This window comes from Lynx canadensis, chromosome C1 (genome assembly GCF_007474595.2).
Source record: "Lynx canadensis isolate LIC74 chromosome C1, mLynCan4.pri.v2, whole genome shotgun sequence".
Classification (NCBI taxonomy): domain Eukaryota; kingdom Metazoa; phylum Chordata; class Mammalia; order Carnivora; family Felidae; genus Lynx; species Lynx canadensis.
In genome coordinates this window covers 179,119,828-179,139,566 of record NC_044310.1, presented here as the reverse complement: position 1 = coordinate 179,139,566, position 19,739 = coordinate 179,119,828, and positions in this window count along the sequence as shown.

The window sequence follows — 19,739 nt, the reverse complement described above, 5'->3', positions numbered from 1 at the left end:
TAGAGAATTGCTCAGTTTTCCTGGGTATCCCCCATGTATACAGGAGGTATACATGTTATTCAACTTTGTTTTTCTTCTCTTAATCTGTCTTTTACCACAAGGGGTCTCAGCCAAAAGCCTAGAGGGGTAGAGGAAATATTATTTTCCCTCCCCTATCCTCTGAAATAGAAGTCTTTCATTACGGTTCTGGCATAGCAGGTTGGGGGCAAGAGTGATGCCTAGTTGGTTCCATTTATCTCCACATGTGGGCAGGTTCATGAGCCATCCTTCCATGCCATCACCACTTCACGTGGTACACAGGCCACTCTTTTATATTATATACTTACCAACCTCCAGAGACTTCAAAAGTGAGAAGAAAAGCTAGTAAAAACAAGATAAAAGGGGCCAGCCAGATGTCTGAGGCTGGACACTCCCGTTGCATACTTTTGGCTTCTGTAACCCTGCTTGTCTCCTGTGTCCACCAACTGCTAGGATAGCACTACTGATAAGTGTCCCCTCTCCTTTTTCTTTGGTCCTACCATCCCAGCCGTAAAAGGAGGCTGATGCCAAGGCTTAGCCTTAGGTGACTTAGCCTTAGCCTTAGGTGATTCCACTGGGCCAGCACCGGTGTGCAATAAACAGTCTTTTCCTGATTCCTTGTGTGCATGTGGCTTGTCTCTTCCTGGGCACTGAGTATTTGCTGTAATGAAAGTATTAGTGGCAGTTTGGCCTAAATGAAGGTTGTCCACATAGGATAATTTGAATATGGATGGAGCAAAGCCTCAAGAAATGCCCAAGTACCACCCCTTTTAAATGGGCAGTTTGCTCAGTGCTCATGAAGAAATGGATGCTGAAAGAAAAGCCAATAACTCAAGGAACACTGGCAAAAAGCATAGCATGATGCTCATCAAAAGGAAAATAGATAGTTTACGTTCACTGACTTGATACCCATGCAATCACAGGCTGGGGAGATCAATGCTTTTGCAAAAGAAGTGACTGGTAGTATCTAAATGCTCCCTTCAACATGTGTGGCAGGAGCCTACTGGGGTTAGTTGCCCCTTTTCACACCTTACAAGCCTTTCCCTTTCATTGTGTTCTCTTATTTCCATCTCAATCCCAATACTCAAGAATTCTTTTTTCAATATCATGTATCTCTGGTTTACTTCTACTCATAATACACTCTCCCTTTGACTCAAATTTCTGCTGTGTCACTTTTTTTATAGACAACAAGCACAGAGGTTTCTTAATTGAGTCACTGCAAGAAAAAAAATCAAAAAACAACTAATAAAAGAAAATACTAAACATAATTGTCTGGATTATCCCTTCACATTATGATCCAAGTTTTCATCAAGTATTTTGTTTATAGTTGTACTGTCTCACTAATTGTTCATAGAAGAACAACTGGTAAGGGACTTTTCATGAATAAATTAGACCTGAATTAGGATTTTTCCAGATAATTCATGTTATTGTCAATATGCATTTGAAGTATTTTTAAAAATGTAACTGTGTTCCTGGGAGAATAGTAATTACTCTTAAGTTCACTTTAGGAATTTTAGGAGAGGAATAATTTCCTCTGCCCTTCAGGTTAACTTCTAGCTGGACTGAGAATCAAATTGACGTGAAACAGATTAACGGGAGAAAATCAAATTTACTAGTATGTGTATGGGGAATCCTCATAAACATGCAATTCCAAACACAAGGAGGCAACATAATGCTTATGTGAGCTAAGGAGAGGGGTAGGGGTCTGAGGATATAAAGGGAAGAAAAACCATTAACAGGAAGCTAAGGGATGGTCTGGGTGGACAAAAGCTTTCCCTATTTTGTAGATACCTTTCTTAGGTAAAGAGGAATCTCTGTTAATAGCTCTCTTCCAGGTAAGAGTAGCCAGTGGAAGGGGAGGTAAAGAGCTTTTCCAGAATCTGCTGGGTTTTGCTTGCTTTTAACTCAAAATTATGTTCATGCCAAAGTGGCCCATCTTCGGGTGGCCTGCCCTTCGTTCCTACAATATTGATGCTATTTTGTAATAATAACACTCTATTTACTTTACCTATTCCTACAATATTCCTTTGTTCCTACAATATTGATGCTATTTTGTAATAATGGCACTCTATTTACTTTATCTACAATAGTGCATCTTCCTAATAAAAATATGGTTTAAACATAAGAAAAAAATAAGTTAATATCTATTGAGTAAATATCATATACCATAAGTCATGGATGCTTTCATATGTAATATATATTGTATTTTATCCTGAAGAATAAGTAAAATGAGCTTCATTTCATATATAAAGACCTCAACACCCAGAGAGAATAAATACTATGTTCAAGGTAACAGAAATAATAAGTGGCAAAATTAAGGACCCGAATGATTCCGAAGATCATATTCTTATACTCTACAATATTACTTACTTATAACGTAGGGCTATGAATGAGAAAGAAAATAAATGTCTATTGTTCAGTAATTGTTTTATGCAACCAGCTTGAAACATTCCATTCCTCATACACAAAATAGTACTAATTTCTTTGACTACTTCTGAACCTCTATAAAATAGTATAGCAACATAAGGTTCAATGAACAATACAGTTTCCAAACACAAATAACAGTTTTCTCCTTGGTATTTATATTTACAGGTATGTTTAAGTACTATAGCTGTTATTGTTTTAATTTACAGTAATTACATTGCTTTACTGTGCTATTTTTGAAGTACTTTATACAGGTGATTGTTTCTGCGGTTTTGTTTTCTACAAATTACCTTACAACTTACTTTGAAATATAAATGAATGCTATTAATACTACAGCTTTATATAATCCATGGACTATGTGCAGTCTGAGCAAGATTTGTCCAAATATGTCCTGTTCCAAGAAAAAAAAAAAGAAACAACAGACAAAACAAGTAACACATCGAGAGGTCAACAGTTCTCTCCAAACATCACTGACAGATTCCTCTTGCTAATTCTTAAAATATGAGGTCCACAAAGGATCTATATGACTTTCTTACTATTGTTTTCCAAACTTGAGAAGACTTGCTTATCACATAGTAGATGCTCCATAAGATTTTGTTGTGAGTGTGGATTCATGATCTGTTCTCCAGTCACAGAAATCTTTTTATTTTTTTAATTTTTTTTTTAACGTTTATTTATTTTTGAGACAGAGAGAGACACAGCATGAACGGGGGAGGGGCAGAGAGAGAGGGAGACACAGAATCGGAAGCAGGCTCCAGGCTCTGAGCCATCAGCCCAGAGCCCGACGCGGGGCTCGAACTCACGGACTGCGAGATCGTGACCTGAGCTGAAGTCGGACGCTTAACCGACTGAGCCACCCAGGCGCCCCAGTCACAGAAATCTTGTTGCTGCAAACTTATATCCGTTTCTACTTACTCCTAGTTTTTAAATCCTAAGACTTAGTATATATACTTGAAAGGACACTATTGAAATAAAAATCTAAACATGATCAGTCAATGCCCTTAGATTGTTCAAAGACATAAAATTTCTTTATATAAAGGGTCAATCTCCTAATTGCTTATATAAACTTATTTAAATCATAGATTAAAAATCCTTATATCCATTTATTAGTTCTCAGTGTTATTGGTGGAACCTTTAGGGTTTTCTACACATGTTGTCATGCTATCTGCAAACAGTGACAGTTTTACTTATTATTTACCAATTTGAATACCTTTTATTTCTTTTTAGACGAATAAATGGATTTAGGGTATTTGCATGATGTAAATTTAAAATACAGAAATCTGTTGCATTTGTATACACTAATAATGAAATAGTACAAAAAGAAATTAAGAAAACAATCCTAAAAGAAAATACCTAGGAATAAATTTAACCAAGGAGGTGAAAAACCTATACTTTGAAAACTATAAGACATCGACAAAAGAAATTGAGATGACATAAACAAATGGAAACAGATCCATGCTATGGACTGGAGACATTAATATTGTTAAAATGTCTATATTACCCAAAGGAATCTACGGATTCAATGCAATCCCTATCAAAATACCAGTAGCAATTTGCACAGAACTAGAACAAATAATCTTAAAATTTATATGGAACCACAAAAGGCCTGAAATAGCCAAAGCAATCTTGAAAAAGAACAAAGCCGGGGGTATCACAATCCCAGCCGTATTATAGTGGCATAAAAAAATACACATAGATCAACGGAACAGATGGAGATCCCAGAAGTATACCCACACTTATGTTATCAGTTAATCTATAACAAAAGAGGCAAGGATATGCAATGGAGAAAAGTCAGTCTTGTCAATAAATGGTGCTGGGAAAACTGGACAGCTAATGCAAAAGAATCAAACTGGACTACTTTCTTATACCATACACAAAACCAAACTAAAAATGAATTAAAAATTTAAATGTGAGACCTGAAACCACAAACCTCCTAAAAGAAAAACATAGGCAGTAATCTCATGGACATCAGGTTTAGCAACATTTTTCTAGATATGCCTTCAAAGGTTAGAGAAACAAAAGCAAAAACAAGTTATTTGGATGACATTAAAATGAAAAGCTTTTGCACAATGAAGGAAACCATCAACAAAATGAAAAGATTCTACTGAATGGGAGAAGATATTTTCAAATGATATATACAATAACGGGTAATTTCCCAAAATATATAATGAACTCATACACCCTAACACTTAAAAATAGAAACACAAATAATCTGATGAAAAAATGGGCAGAGGTCCTGAATAGATATTTTTCCAAGGAAGACATACAGATGGCCAATAGACACGTGAAAAGATGCTCAAAAATCACTCATCATCAGAGAAATGCAAATCAAAACCACAATGAGATATCACCTCACACCTGTCAGAATAGTCAGAATCAAAAAGACAAGAAATAACAAGTATTGGCAAGGATGTGGAGAAAAGTAAACCCTGGTGCATTATTGGTAGGAATGTAAATAGGTATAACCATTGTGGAAACCAGTATGGAGGTTCCTCAAAAAGTTGACAATACAGTTACCATATGGTCCAGTAATTCTACTATTAGGTATTTATCCAAAGAAAATAAAAACACTAATGTGAAAAAATATATGTACCCCTAGGTTTATTACAGCATTATTTACAATACCCAAAATACAGAAGCAACATAAGTGTCCAGAAATAGAGGAAGGAATGAATAAAGTGGTGTATATTTACAAGAAAATAAGACTCAGCCATGAAAAAGGATGAGACTTGCCATTTGTGACAACAAGGATGGATCTAGAGGGTATTATGCTAAGTGAAATAAGTCAGACAGAGAGAGCCAAATGCCATATGATTTCACTTACATACAGAACCTAAAAAATAAATAAATAAAGTAAAAACCACAAAATGGATGAGCAAATAAATATCCTTTTAAATAGGACAAAATGGTGGTTGCCAGAAGGAAGATGCGGGGGACGGATGGGGCATGGGTAAAATATGTAAAGGAAATTAAGAGCTACAAACTTCCAGTTATAAAATAAATAAGCCACAGAAATGAAAAGTACGGCATAGGCAGTACAGTCAATGGTATTATATGGTTATGAGAATACAATAAGGTATGTTTACATAAAGTATGACTACACTTATTGCGGTGAGCACTGAGTAATATACAGAATTTTTTTTAATGTTTTAAATGTTTATTTATTTTTGAGAGACAGAGAGAGACAGAGTGAGAGCAGGGGAGGGGCAGAGAGAGGGAGACACAGAATCTGAAGCAGGTTCCAGGCTCAGAGCTGCCAGCACAGAGTCCAACACGGGGCTCGAACCCATGAACTGTGAGATCATGACCTGAGCCAAAGTCAGTTGCTCAAATAACTGAGCCACCCAGGCATCCCCAGAATTCTTGAATCATTATGTTGCACATCTGAATCTAGTGCAATATTGTACATCAACTCTATTTTAATAATAATTTTTAAGAAGTCCTGCGCTACAAAAGTACGTTGGTCTAATTATACTCAGCTATGTGTAATGATGAAAAGTATATATTAAATCATATTTTGTAATGATATAGATTATATTTTCAGGATTTTTTTCTATTGTTTTTTTTTTACTTTTTAAATAAATTAACACAAGTGCTTTAGCATGTTTTAAATGGCACTCTTTCACAAATATAGCCTCATTTTAGACGTTTCCCAAAATATTTCTGAAAGAAAAATAATCAAGTATCAATTGATATGTACTTTTATATCCTTAAAAAACGTGTGATTAATATTAATTATAACTCCAAGTTTTAAAATGACTCTGGAGAAAGTGGATATTGATGTAACCACAACTCTAATAGGTGTTGAATTTTTACCTGGTAAAATATCCATACGAATTCAACTTTTCAAAGATAACTTCAGTAGTATTGAACTATGTGCATCTAAGTGACTATTGAAAAATTAAACTTGTTCCAAAGCTTAAAGAAAACTTTTTTGAATTAGGAGTTAAATCCAAATTAGTCATGTCCCCAGTGATTAATTAGAAGAAAATTTGAAAGTGCTAATTGTGCTGCTAGGGATTCTTTAAAGTGGTTTCTGCTATTGCTTTGAAGTTTTGTCAAAGGAAGGGAGGAAGAAAATATTTGTATCCGTGATACCTAGATATATAAGTGTTATCACAGTTTTGAATTAACCTTATAACAGAAGCAGCACTGCTATGATTCCATCTAAACTTCATCCCATGGCTCCTAGAAATCTAATTTGTTAATTTAATTCCATTCTTTTATTGTAAACTGTGTATATAAGTTTTATATACAGTAATAACTATTACTGAGAACAAACTGAAGGTTGATGGGGGGTGGGAGGGAGGGGAGGGTAGGTGATGGGCACTGAAGAGGGCATCTTTTGGGATGAGCACTGGGTGTTGTATGGAAACCAATTTGACAATAAATTTAATATATTAAAAAAATACAAAAATTACATAACTATTAAGTTTTGACATTTATTTAGGATTCTTTAAGATTCAGAAAAATATCTAAATCAACTTTATTAAAGAAATATTGCTGAAGAGCTATGCTTTGTGAACCGTGTTGTTCTACTATATAAGTTAGTCTTTTGGGAATTATTTGAAGATCAAAAATATAAAAACCGAAGTTGTAAGAGTTTGGATGTTAAAAAATATAGATACAGTTGTAAACATGACATTAAAAAAAAAAACAAGATGAACATATGAAGGATTTTAAGATGTGATTCAGGAAATGATAGAAGCTATCATTTTCATAATCTTTATTGGTTAAATAAAATCCCAGGTGAGTACTTCTTATGGTTCTGGTTAACATAAAAAATAATTCTAACCTTTTATTTGTAGCATACATTCACTCACTGTAAACCAAGTCTTTGGTTCTCCTAACTACACAGCAAAGTTTTTAAAGATGAATGGAAATATATGATAAACTGGGTGGTCTCTACTCAGGAGAATTGCATTAATTTCCTACTATTGTTATAACAAATTACCAAATTTAATGACTTAAAACAGCAAAAATTTATTACGATAGAGTTTTGAAAGTCAGAAGTCAACGTGTGTTCGACAGGCATATATTCCTTCTGGAGACTTTAGGAGATTTTTTTTTTCCTTGCCTTTTTCAGAATCCAGGGATCACCTACATTCCTTTGCTCATGCCCCTTTCTCAATCTTTTTTTTTTTAAGTTTATTTATTTATTTTGAGAGAGAGAGAGAGTGGGAGGGGCAGAGAGAGAGAGGGAGAAAGAGAATCCCAGGCAGGCGCCATATCATCAGCGCAGAGCCGGATGCAGGGCTCGAACTCATGAACCCTAAGAGCATGGCCTGATCCAAAACCAATTGTCGGATGCTTAACTGACTGAGCCACACAGGCACCCCCCCTGAATCTTGAAAACCAACAAGATAGCATTTTTTTCTACTCTCTGACCTCCTGCTTCCCTTTGTAAAGGACCCCTGTAATTTCATCAAGCCTACCTGATATAATTGCCGTATCTCAATTCCTTCACTGAATCTTATCTGCAAGGTCCTTTTGCCACGTAAGATAACATTCTCACAGATTCTGAGGATTCAAATCTAGACATGGACATCTTTGGTGGGTCTGTTCAGCCTGCCTCAAGAATCATTAAAATTATTTCAAAAGAAATGCTTGCTATGAATCTCTATGGCCAGTACATGGTATGGCCCATTAGTAACAGCTCTTATACAAATCTGTGCTTATAATATCAAATTGCCATATATGTAACTTTTGATTTTGTACTCATTCAAAATTTTATTTATTTTTTCTGCAAGGCGCTTCAATACACATGGGATTTTTCTCCACTGTAGCAGTTATAAGCACATATTTAGGGTGCTTCTCCATCAAGTAAACTTCATTTGTGCTCCGAAAGCAATATTTAAAGATCCTCAAAGACCCTATAAGTTTGACTGAAATTTAACCAAATAGGTAAACTTGATTTTTTCCATTTATTGGTAAACACAAACACACACTTTATTTGGATAGAATATAGAATATGCCTAAATGATCATTTTATAAATCTGTATTGCTTGTTATATACATATTTGTATAGGCATACATATTTAGAAATTGTTTTCTAAAAATATTTGGGTCAGTCTTAGTCAAATAACAGCTCCTTAGAACCAACTTTATACCAGGCACTACATTAGCTGTAAGAAAACAAAAACAAGACATAATACATTATAGAGCTAACAATCTATTCAATAAGGGTGAAAGATAGCAAAAGCTTAAATACATTAGGATAATAATATGGAGGTAATCTAATATGCTAACATAGCATAAAGAGGAGGATCAGCTCAGAGGAAGAAAAGGGACCCTCAGAGGATACTTAGAAAGCAAGAAATATTGGTGTGAAGTATCAGGTAACAAGCAAGCATTAGTCAAGCCAAGTGCATCATTTCAGGTAAATGGAGCAGCTTGTGGCAAGGGAAGGAAACATAGGAGGAAATTCAAAGTTAAGCAACTGCAGGGCACTTGGGTGTCTCAGTGGGTTGAGTGTTTTTATTATTGAATTTTTAAAAAAAGTTTTAGTGAAATGTCTTCCTTTAAAAATGTCATTATTGTTTATTATCTTTATGACTTCTTTTAAATTTCTCTAAAATTGCTTTGTCTAATGAAAATATAATAATTAGCCTGTACATTTTCTTTAAAATTAGTTACATTGCATTTTTTCATTACTTTCTTAAATTTTGTTTTTCCTCTACTATTTCAATACAAAAAATATAAAGAATCAAGTAATTTTTAAAACACTGTTGTCATTAGTATTCATGCGTATTGGATTCTATTTAAAATCATCTTTTAATTGAGTCTATATCAAAAATATGTAGGAGTACCTTTGATATATCATTATTAAAAACCTAATTTGAAATCATTTTTGATTTTTATATATATTTGTAAATATCAGGATATTTTCTCTTATTTAAAATGTAAATTAAATAGGGGCACATGTCTAAAATTCTTGAGGAGAGTTAGTTAAATCATTTTACTTATCTTCCTTTATTATAAAACCAACTTATTTTCTGAAAATAAAACAAAATAATACCTTATTCTCAAATGGCAAATACGTGTTTCTTGTACTTAATTTTTCTATATTCTAGTACTTCAGCTTTTATTATATAGGGTATGTATGCATGCAATAGATTTATTTATTTTGTTTTACAAACTGAACTTAAGTCTCATTCATATTTTTGTACCCATTTAGTCACTAATATCTAAAATGTTCTTGAAATATTTCCAATACCACACTTCTTTATAGAATATTTAACTTAATCTAATTTTATTTTGTTTTATCTTATTGGATTTAAAAGTAATATATCATATAAAGATAAACCTTTATCATTGCTCTTAACCATATCTTCCAGTTTCGATATTCTTCTATTCGTTAAGACGAAAGTTTTCAAATATTTCACCACTTTTTTTTTATGGACAGCAAATTTTCATTCCCCCTTGTCCCTCTTCTGTCACTGAATTTTTGTTAAATCTCCCATTATTCCAAGTAAACTCAATTACTTTTCAACCTTTAATCCTTGATCTTTACTACCCTTTTCATACCCTTTATTTATATGGGGTGAGCTGTCAGAAAAATAATACTAGATGATGATATCACCATTTACAAGATTATAATTTGCATTTAAAATATCATGTGTACTTGCAACTTTTTCAAGGAAATAAACTTGTTCTTTGGAAACTGGAAGTGTCCTTTTGTGCATTTCCACCTCTTGTAAATATTCTGCTCCCTGATTCATTTTCAAGGACTGGTTACCTTTATAGCAACCTGGAAAATGACAGCGTAATGTTTTCCACCCGACTCTTGAGAGTAAATGTCTTTTGTAGCAGAGTTCATGCTTAAGGCATCTGGTGGTATATGCAGTGGGACTTGTTTCTTTGAAGGGATGTTATTATACAAGTGCTTCGTAATTCACTCTTTAAATACTCCTGTATTGTTTTTATTAGACATTTTTGCAAAATCAGCACATTGCTATGGTAATGTGCTGGTAAATACAAGGCTTGCAAAAGTTTGCTACCTTATACATATTAATAATATCCCTTTAAAATGTCAGAGTTGGAGGTGTTAGAAGTGCTGAGACCCCTCTTTTCTTTCTATCTTATTTACTTAGGCGGTTGGTAAATTTTCAAAGGATGGCAGTGTTCAGTTCCACTGCAGCAGCACACTCCCTTTTGCTCTGATGTACTTTGGGAATAATTAACGTGAAAACTATGTAATTTGGGAAAAGTTAATTAACCCCCGTGTACTACAGTATCCTCAAATGAATATAGGAAAATGGGAAATAATAGATTATATCCATCGGTTTGGATGAATAGTATTTACTTATTGGTTTGCTATATGGACTAAATTATTCCATAGTAGCACAGTACTATACATCTGCTTCTCAAATAAATAACTTTCAGAAGCCATACAATCATGAGTTATACAATTTTACTAAACTTCGTCTGCAACATTCTACCCTCAGAACCCGAGGGGCTGACTTTTCTCACCTTATTCTGTCATTAGCTCAATATTAGCTCCTTAAAAATCTCTTTAGCCATCCTGTGTAAAGCAGCTGGCCTTAACCAACATTGTGGATTTTGTGGTGTGTGTGTGTGTGTGTGTGTGTGTGTGTGTGTGTGTGTGAAATTACTGAGTCATATGGTAACTTGAAGTTTCACAATTTTAGGAAGTGCCACTCTGTTTTCCAAAAGAGCTGCACCATTTTACAGTCCCATTAACATTGGCAGTTCTAATTTCACCACTATCTCATCAGCGGTTGTTATTCTCTATTTTTTTTTCTTTTTTACTAAAGCAATTCATGTGAAGAAGTATTTCACTGTGACTTTCATGTACACTTCCTTATGAATAATGATGTTGAACATATTTTCTTACTCTTACAGGTCATTGGTTTAACTACTTCATAGAAGTGTCTATTCAAAAATTTTAGATGGGTTATTTGTCTTTTTATTATTGAATTTCAAGAGTTTTTGCTGTGTTCTGGATATTTTTATCCTATTTATGATCTGCAAATAGTTTTGTTGATTGTCTTTTCTCTCTCTTAATGGTATAATTTGCAGCATAGAAGTCTTTCATTTTGATGTGTCCTCTTTCTTCTTTCTTTCTTTCTTTCTCTCTCTCCCTTCTTTCCTTCCTTCCTTCCTTCCTTCCTTCCTTCCTTCCTTCCTTCCTTCCTTCCTTTGTGTTATTGCCATTGCTGCACTCTCATATCTAAGAACACATTGCCTCACCTAAGGCCACAAAAATTTGCTCCCACAATTTTTCTAAGATTCAGTTTTACCTCTTACATTTATGCTTATAATCCATTTTGAGAACATGTTTATAGGTGGTATCACAGAGAATCCCACCTTCATTTGTTTTCATGCAGATATCTGGTGGTCCTAGCATCACTTGTTGAAATGTTTGCTGCTGTCCCATCAAATTTCCTTAGCAATCTTACAAAAAATAAATTATGGGGTGCCTGGGTGGCTCAGTCAGTTGAGCATCTGATGCTTGATTTCAGCTCACGTCACAATCCCAGGATCATGGGATCAAGCCCCATATCGGGCTCTGCACTGAGTGTGGAGCCTGCTTAAGATTCTCTCTCTCTCCCTCTGACCCCTGCCCCTGCTCACATGCTCTCTCTCTCTCTCTCTGAAATATCAATCAATCAATCAATCACAGATATAGAGCTGTATTTCTGGAATTTGAATGCCACTACCGTACTATATGTATTATTGTAGTTCTGCAGTAAGTTTTGAAACTTACTTCCAGTTTGTTCTTCTTTTTTGAGATATTTAGATACTCTGGGTCCCTTTCATTTCCATATGAATTTTAGAATTTATTTGCCAATTCCTACCAAAAAAAAATAAAAAGCTGGAATTTTGATAGGAATTAGATTGAACCTGCAGATCAACGAAAATACAAATATTTCTTTCTTTTATTAAACCCAGGCTTTCCAGCAAAACAATCCTATTCATAATATAGCAGTAACTTTAATCTGAACCATAGTAATTTTTATAGCTCTTTTCTGTTTTATTCATGTTTCAGGTATAATAATTATATGAGTATTCTACTAAAGAAATATACTTTCTGTTTATACATATTAAGTCTATTTAAAATGAAATATGAGATTAACGTATAAACATGCAAGATGAGAATCTTCGAGGATTTACTTTTATTTAAAAATACATAATCCAAGCTTGAAAAACATTATTCCAGGAGGCTAAGTATCACTAAGTGTCACTTCCAATTAAAGGAATTGAGTAAAAAAAGTCAGTGGAAAGAGAACATGTTACATGTTCAGGAAGAAATGGCCTGATATTTATGTGAGACTTTGGAGAGTCTGTAAAATAAGAAAGTAGTTTCCAGATAAATTAGAATGATGGAAAAATATGAAACACAGAGCAAATTGGATCTTGTTTGCTGACCGAAAGAAACAAGAAACATTAGAGAAAACCACCAGAGCCTGTCTGAATCGACTTTGTTGAAGTTTTGGAGAAAAGGAAAGATTATAGCAGTAAGAGAACACCTAATCAAGGAAAAAAATGCATATATATGTGTATATATATATATATATATATATATATATATATATTCAAAGTAGTAGAAAATATTTGTGGCATTTTATTTATCTTTGCCCTCCCACCTCACTGCAGTGTCAATGTTGTTTTTGGTCCTGAATGGAGGCAGCCTAGGGTCCCCAGTTTCCTCCCTCCAATAGAAGGCAAGAGAAAAGACTATTTGTAAATTATTGTATATATTCGTTCTAGACTGTCTGAAGAAAACCTGCAGGACAGACTTTCTCACCTCTAGCTCACAAATTCTAATGCAGATGGGAAATCTGATGAGGACTGCTTATAAATACTATAAGAAGATTATAAATCCAGACTCCTGGGCAAGAGATTCCAGGTGGAGGCCTTCAGTAGACCATCTGAGGTATGGAAAAGAATCTTGGATGAGACTCTTGGGGAAAGGTGGAAACAACTCAAATGTCCATCAATAGATGAATGGTTAAATAACAACATAGACAGATACACACACACACACACACACACACACAATGGGATATTATCCAGAGTTAAAAGGGGAAAAAACAAAAACAAAAAATTTCTGACACATGTTAGATCATGATCAACCCTGAAGATACCATGCTAAGTGAAATCAGCCACACTTAAAAGGACAAATCTTATATGATTCTGCTTATATAAGGTACCTAGAGTGGTCAGATTCATAGAGACAGAGAGTAGAATGGTAGTTGCCAGAGGCTGAGTGGGGCGGGGCATATGGGATTGTTGTTTAATAAGTAAGGAGTTTCCCCCGGGAACTTGGGTGGCTCAGTTGGTTAAAGGTGCAACTTCAGCTCATGTCATGATTGCACAGCTGTGGGTATGAGTCCCACATTGGGCTCTGTGCTGACAGCTCAGAGCCTAGAGTCTGCTTCGGATTCTGTGTCTCCTTCTCTCTCTCTCTCTCTCTCTCTCTCTCTCTCTCTCTCTCTCTCAAATAAAACATTAAAGAAAAAAAAAAGTGTGTCTTTAGAAACAAAAGAAAAAGTAAGGAGTTTCCATTCGGATGATGAAAATTTCCAGAAATGGATAGTCATGATGATTATACAACATCGTGAATGTACTTAGTGCCACTGAATTGTACACTTAAACATAGTTAAAATGGTAAATTTTAAGTTATGTCTATTTTGCCACAATTAAAAAATATATAGGCTTATCTGGAAGTGTGTGCTCTATTTGACTGAAGCCTGGAGACAGGAATAGTAAATGGGAGAGAATAAGGCTGGAAGGTGTCAATCCATTGTTTCAAAGCTTTGAATGTCTGATGGAGTAGTACACTGTTCATAGCGGGTAGAACACCGATGAACATTTATTTGCACTGACAGGATATGAGTTGGATTGTGCATTTGGAAGATTAATCTGACCATGTTGTAAAGCTTATCTTAAAGGTTGACTTTATTAATAAAGTATGTCACAATAAATAATTTATTAGATGTCCTATGTTCATTGAAGTACAGTTAAAAGAAGAGCATGTTAGTTATCTACATATTTGTTAAGCATCATTTTTTTTTTTTTAAATTTTTTTTTTTTTTCAACGTTTATTTATTTTTGGGATAGAGAGAGACAGAGCATGAACGGGGGAGGGGCAGAGAGAGAGGGAGACACAGAATCGGAAGCAGGCTCCAGGCTCTGAGCCATCAGCCCAGAGCCCGATGCGGGGCTCGAACTCACGGACCGCGAGATCGTGACCTGGCTGAAGTCGGACGCTTAACCGACTGCGCCACCCAGGCGCCCCAAGCATCATTTTTTTTATATTTGATCATATATCAAGCCATAAGCATCTATTAACCAAAGTCCAAGTTTACAAGTATTTAGCTCTAATTTGTAGGCAAATAATATAAATAAAGACAAGTCAGAGGGAGGGATGGAACAAAGTGGAGGGGAGGAAGGAAGGAAGGAAGGAGAGAAGGAAGGAAGGAAGGAAGAAAGGAAGGAAGGAAGGAAGGAAGGAAGGAAGGAAGGAAGGGAGGAAGGACAGAAGGAAGGAAGGCAGGAAGGAAGGGAAGGAAAGAATACATAATTACCATGGAGAGAACAGCTGCATATATCCTGACACTACAATCTAAAATATACAAAGTGCTATATAAAAATATAAAACACAGAAAAGTGAAATAAAGGTTACTATGTTTTCTCACAATGCCAGCTTCTATAACCTTCAGGCACTGTTTAAACTCTAACAAAGGCATGGCTGTTTGTCTTTCACATTTGTCTAAAGTTTTCCCTTCGTGAATATCAATTCACAAAATGAATGCTCTATATCTCTTCCCCTTATCACACAAGTATCATTAAATATATACCATTCTCGAGCTACAAGTTGCAATTTTTTAACACTATTGAATACGCAATTCCCAGGTATTTACCAGTTCTGCAGCAGTAACCCAACACTAGAATAGCTACTTCCACAAAATCTTAACAATGCATCTAATAGGGAGAAAAGAACACCAAGGAAAGATTTTGAGAGGCTATTTTCTTCTGTTTCTATGAGTTTTATTATTTTCATAATCACACCAAACTAGTCAAAACAATTTACAAATTAGCAAGGCTTGATCATAATTTTCACAATAAAATAGCAGTTTTATAAAATCAAATTTAATAAAAAGAATTAAGAAACAGCAGCAGTATACATGGTAGTTTATAAATCAGAAAAAAGTATTTATCTAGAAGAAAGATTTCTGTGCAAAAGTAATTTAGTCCCGAAATACAAATAAACACTCATTTCTCTTTCTTCAGCATGTCGAAAAATAAAGTTTGTTCTTTCCCATTAAGATAGAAAAACAGTAGCAATTGGATACAAAGAACTTAGTTTCCCAAACTTTTTATTTATAGTAGCTCATTTCAAAGAGTCATTTCAGAAAATAAACTAGACAAAAATGACAAAAGTTCAGAGGAAATATGACTTTGTCATCTCAATTTTGCAAATGTTAATGACCTGCATATACTATATATATTTACTTCTTGGATGAAGTCACTAGTTAATAGGCCCTAAGCACATTTTAAAGCAGATAAAATGGACTGTTGTTTCCATAATGATTTATAGTGTAATAAACAATATGAAAATCAGATGTATTCATAAATATAGGCTTAAACCCCTTTAGTCATGTAGAAGCATGGGGTTTGACTTTGGTTATTCAGTGGTTGGTTACGCTGGTAGACCTGGGAACTTGTAACCTTGCAAGTGTCCCTTGAATCAGTAACAAGTTTTTTAAGCAAACAATGAACATCCAGAAATTAAGCTCAGCAAAATACTCACATGCGTCACAAGAAATAGGAATTAATATGACACAAAAAAAAGAGTTTAAAGAAAAAATGCAACTGAACACTTGCTGAGTAATAATCTGTGCAACAGGAACTATACTTACTTCTGAGAATATAGAGATATACATCACATTTTATCTTAATTTCAAGTTCACAACTGGTCAAAATGACAAACATATCCCTGGAATGTATTGCAACATGTTGTGACCTTGTGATAAAATAGAAGTATGTATCCAAGGTATAGAGATAGTGTGGAGAGAACACTGACTCTTCTAGGATGAAGGCTGTGCCAGGATGAGATAATTTTTTTCCTGGTAAATGTCTGATTTTTTTTTCTAAAAATGTAATTGTCTATGAGAAGGAAATATGAACTAGCGAAGAGAAAGAGTAAGTATTGTCCGCTAACACAATGGTTTGCCCAGGGAAATATTATACTGTTGTAATTGTTGTAGTATAACATGAGGGAGAGGAAATGGCAGATTAGGAGGGAGAGACTGGATGGGGCCGGCCTGTGAATTTATCTGTATGACATATGAAAGTCTGGAACTTTGTCTCGTAGATGAAAGGGAAACAATAGAAACATAAAAAGAGAAAACCTACAACTAGACTTGTGGTTTGTAAAACTAGTTTGGAGGATAGGCCAGGGACCAAAGTCCTGAGCCTAGAGCAGAGGGAGGAAGTAGATAGCTACTGCAATATCCCAGAAGACATATAGGGAAGGGCTTTACCAGGCAGTGCTAGAAATAAAATAAATAAATAAATAAATAAATAAATACATACATACATACATAACTATGGAAATACTTTGAAAGAAAAAAGAACATGAGTTAGCTTATTCAGAAGTAGGTAAGGGAAAGAGAGATGTGAAGGATCAACTTCAGTTTTTAGGATTTGAAGGGTGAGAGTTGATGCTTTCAATAAAAATACAAGACGTATCAATGGAATACAAAATAGTCTGGACTGGGTAGGATTTACTAAGTATATATTGGAATATATTGAGTTTTAAGTTCATGAGGGCATAAAAAATCCAACATCCAGTGGACAGTTAAATAACTCCAGGATATTCAAGGAGATTAATTTAGGTAACATGTTAGTTTTAGGGTATATAAGATATGACTAAAGTACTAAAGTACTTTAAAGTACTAAATCATTACATGTTTGTAGAGGTAAAATTATAAAGCAGAGTAAAGATAGTAGTCACTTCTAAGATAGAGGGAAGGGTGCAGCATCAGGCAAGGATACCAACAAATGTTTCTGAGTCTCCGACATTGTTCTATTTCTTGCTTAACATTATAGATTACACAGGTATTTTCTTTATAGATGTTTATTGCACTTTATATTTATAGTCATACATTGTTTAGTTTGTTCATTATATTTGCCATGATGAAAAGTTAAAAATGATGTTAAAATTATATTATTTGCTGGTGAGTTATGGGCTGGTGGCCTTTAGGAGTTCAGGAGTTTAAAAAGCCTGGTTTCACCTGAGATATGTAAATTTATACATTGATGTTCATTTGTAGGCATATGTCTTTATATATAACTTCTCGTGTTATAAATGTGATTTTGTTTGAAGTATAAAAACTAATGCAATCCAGAAAATACTATGATAGATATACGAAAAGAAAGATTTGAAGAAAGATATTGTATAATGATGGGTTTACAATGAACATATTTAGTATAAAAGCAATCCAATGCAAATAGTATTTAATGTCCAGATATGCAAAGATGATGATTGATAGGTAGATAGATGATAGACAGATAGATAGATGATAAATAGATAAAAAGTGAGCCTATATTTACTGGTGATTCTTCCCAAGGGTAGATTGAATTTAACTAAGTCTCTAAATATTAAGTCCTAGTAATGTCAACAATACAAACTCAGTGATATTTGAAACAGAAAATATTGATGACGAACTAATTACAAGAGTTCTTACTGACATGAAGAAATCTAAATCTAAGGTAGAGTTTCTGAGTCTACAGTAAGGTATAAAATTGTGTATAAGGCATGACAGAAGGAACTGGTAGAAAATGTAGGTATAGGGGCGCCTGGGTGGCTCAGTCGGTTGAGCGTCCGACTTCAGCTCAGGTCATGATCTTGCGGTCCATGGGTTCGAGCCCCACGTCCAGCTCTGTGCTGACAGCTCAGAGCCTGGAGCCTGTTTCAGATTCTGTCTCTCTTTTTCTCTGACCCTCCCCTGTTCATGCTCTCTGTCTCAAAAATGATTAAATGTTAAAAAAAATTATTTAAAAAATGTAGGTATAGGGAAGGGTACTATTTTGTCACGTAGTTTTACCACTTAAAATGTGTGTTTATATGATGCAATTTAAAACCTAAGTACATAGATTTTGCTTGATCACTATCATAGGTCTTGTGCCGTAGAAACAAACTGAAAAGGAGATTTTTATGTAAAACATTAATTGGTGACTAACCTAAAATCAAAGCCAGTAAGGAAATAAAGATAACAGGATTGGGCACAGGGAGGAGTTAACCTGTGAATTTTAGATATAGTCACAACAAAGGATTCCACAGCAGGTGATTCCACAGGGAGATCTGGAGCCAGAATGGTCCTTCAGAATTGTCCCTTGAGTCAAAGAGGCAAAGAGAACCTGTATTTCTCAGCACTGAACAGCACTGGAAGTGCTGCTCTGGGGCGGCAGACAGGACAGAGTAAAATGGTTTCTTAGTCTAAGGGATTTAGCTCTGAGCCGTCAACAGCCAAACTTCCCAGCAACTGAGGGACTATGCCTTGGATCTAACAGATTCCCAGCATCCACTACAATCAATGAAACTTGCTTTTCATATTCAAAAATAAACACTTAAATAAACAAAGCAGATCAATGCATGACATGTAGAAAATATTCTGGGGTGAACATGGTGATATTTCTATTTCTTTATCTCAAGAGTTGCCTTGCTAACGTCCTGAGCTCTGAAGTTCTCTTGAAAGTGTGGTGTTTTCTATGGTTTCAGGTATTATCAGTTTGTGACTATTTTCCAATTATATTTGTAAGGCCCAAGCTCTTTCTTTTTCTTATTAAAGTGGCATAAATACCATTAAATTGATGAAATAGCTAAGTACAAAAATGAGGGTGAGTCTTTTGTCCTCTGTAATAACCTCCTTTATGCTAGATTTCTGATTTGTTGGCCTTTATTGACAGAAGAAACCACATTCTGTGAACAAGTCAGCCAAAGATAGCATTTACAGCTTCTAAATAATTAGGTATTGATTAATTTCAGCAGGAATATACAGGCCCTTTTTTCAAGCTTGCCCATTCTTAAAGATCATATAATTTCAACTAAAGAAATCACAAAACAGAGCCTCTATTCCTAATAGCTAGCTCCTACTGCCTATCTTCCCACAATTGTATGTGTGAGCTGCAATTGCCCCAAGGAGTACCTAGCTGATAGTTTTAGTCTTTGTTAAACTTCCTGGATCTTCATTATTACACAGATACAGTTAGAAGAAAGGAGTTGCCAACTTCTTCCTCCAAACTTTAACTTTATATTACAAATG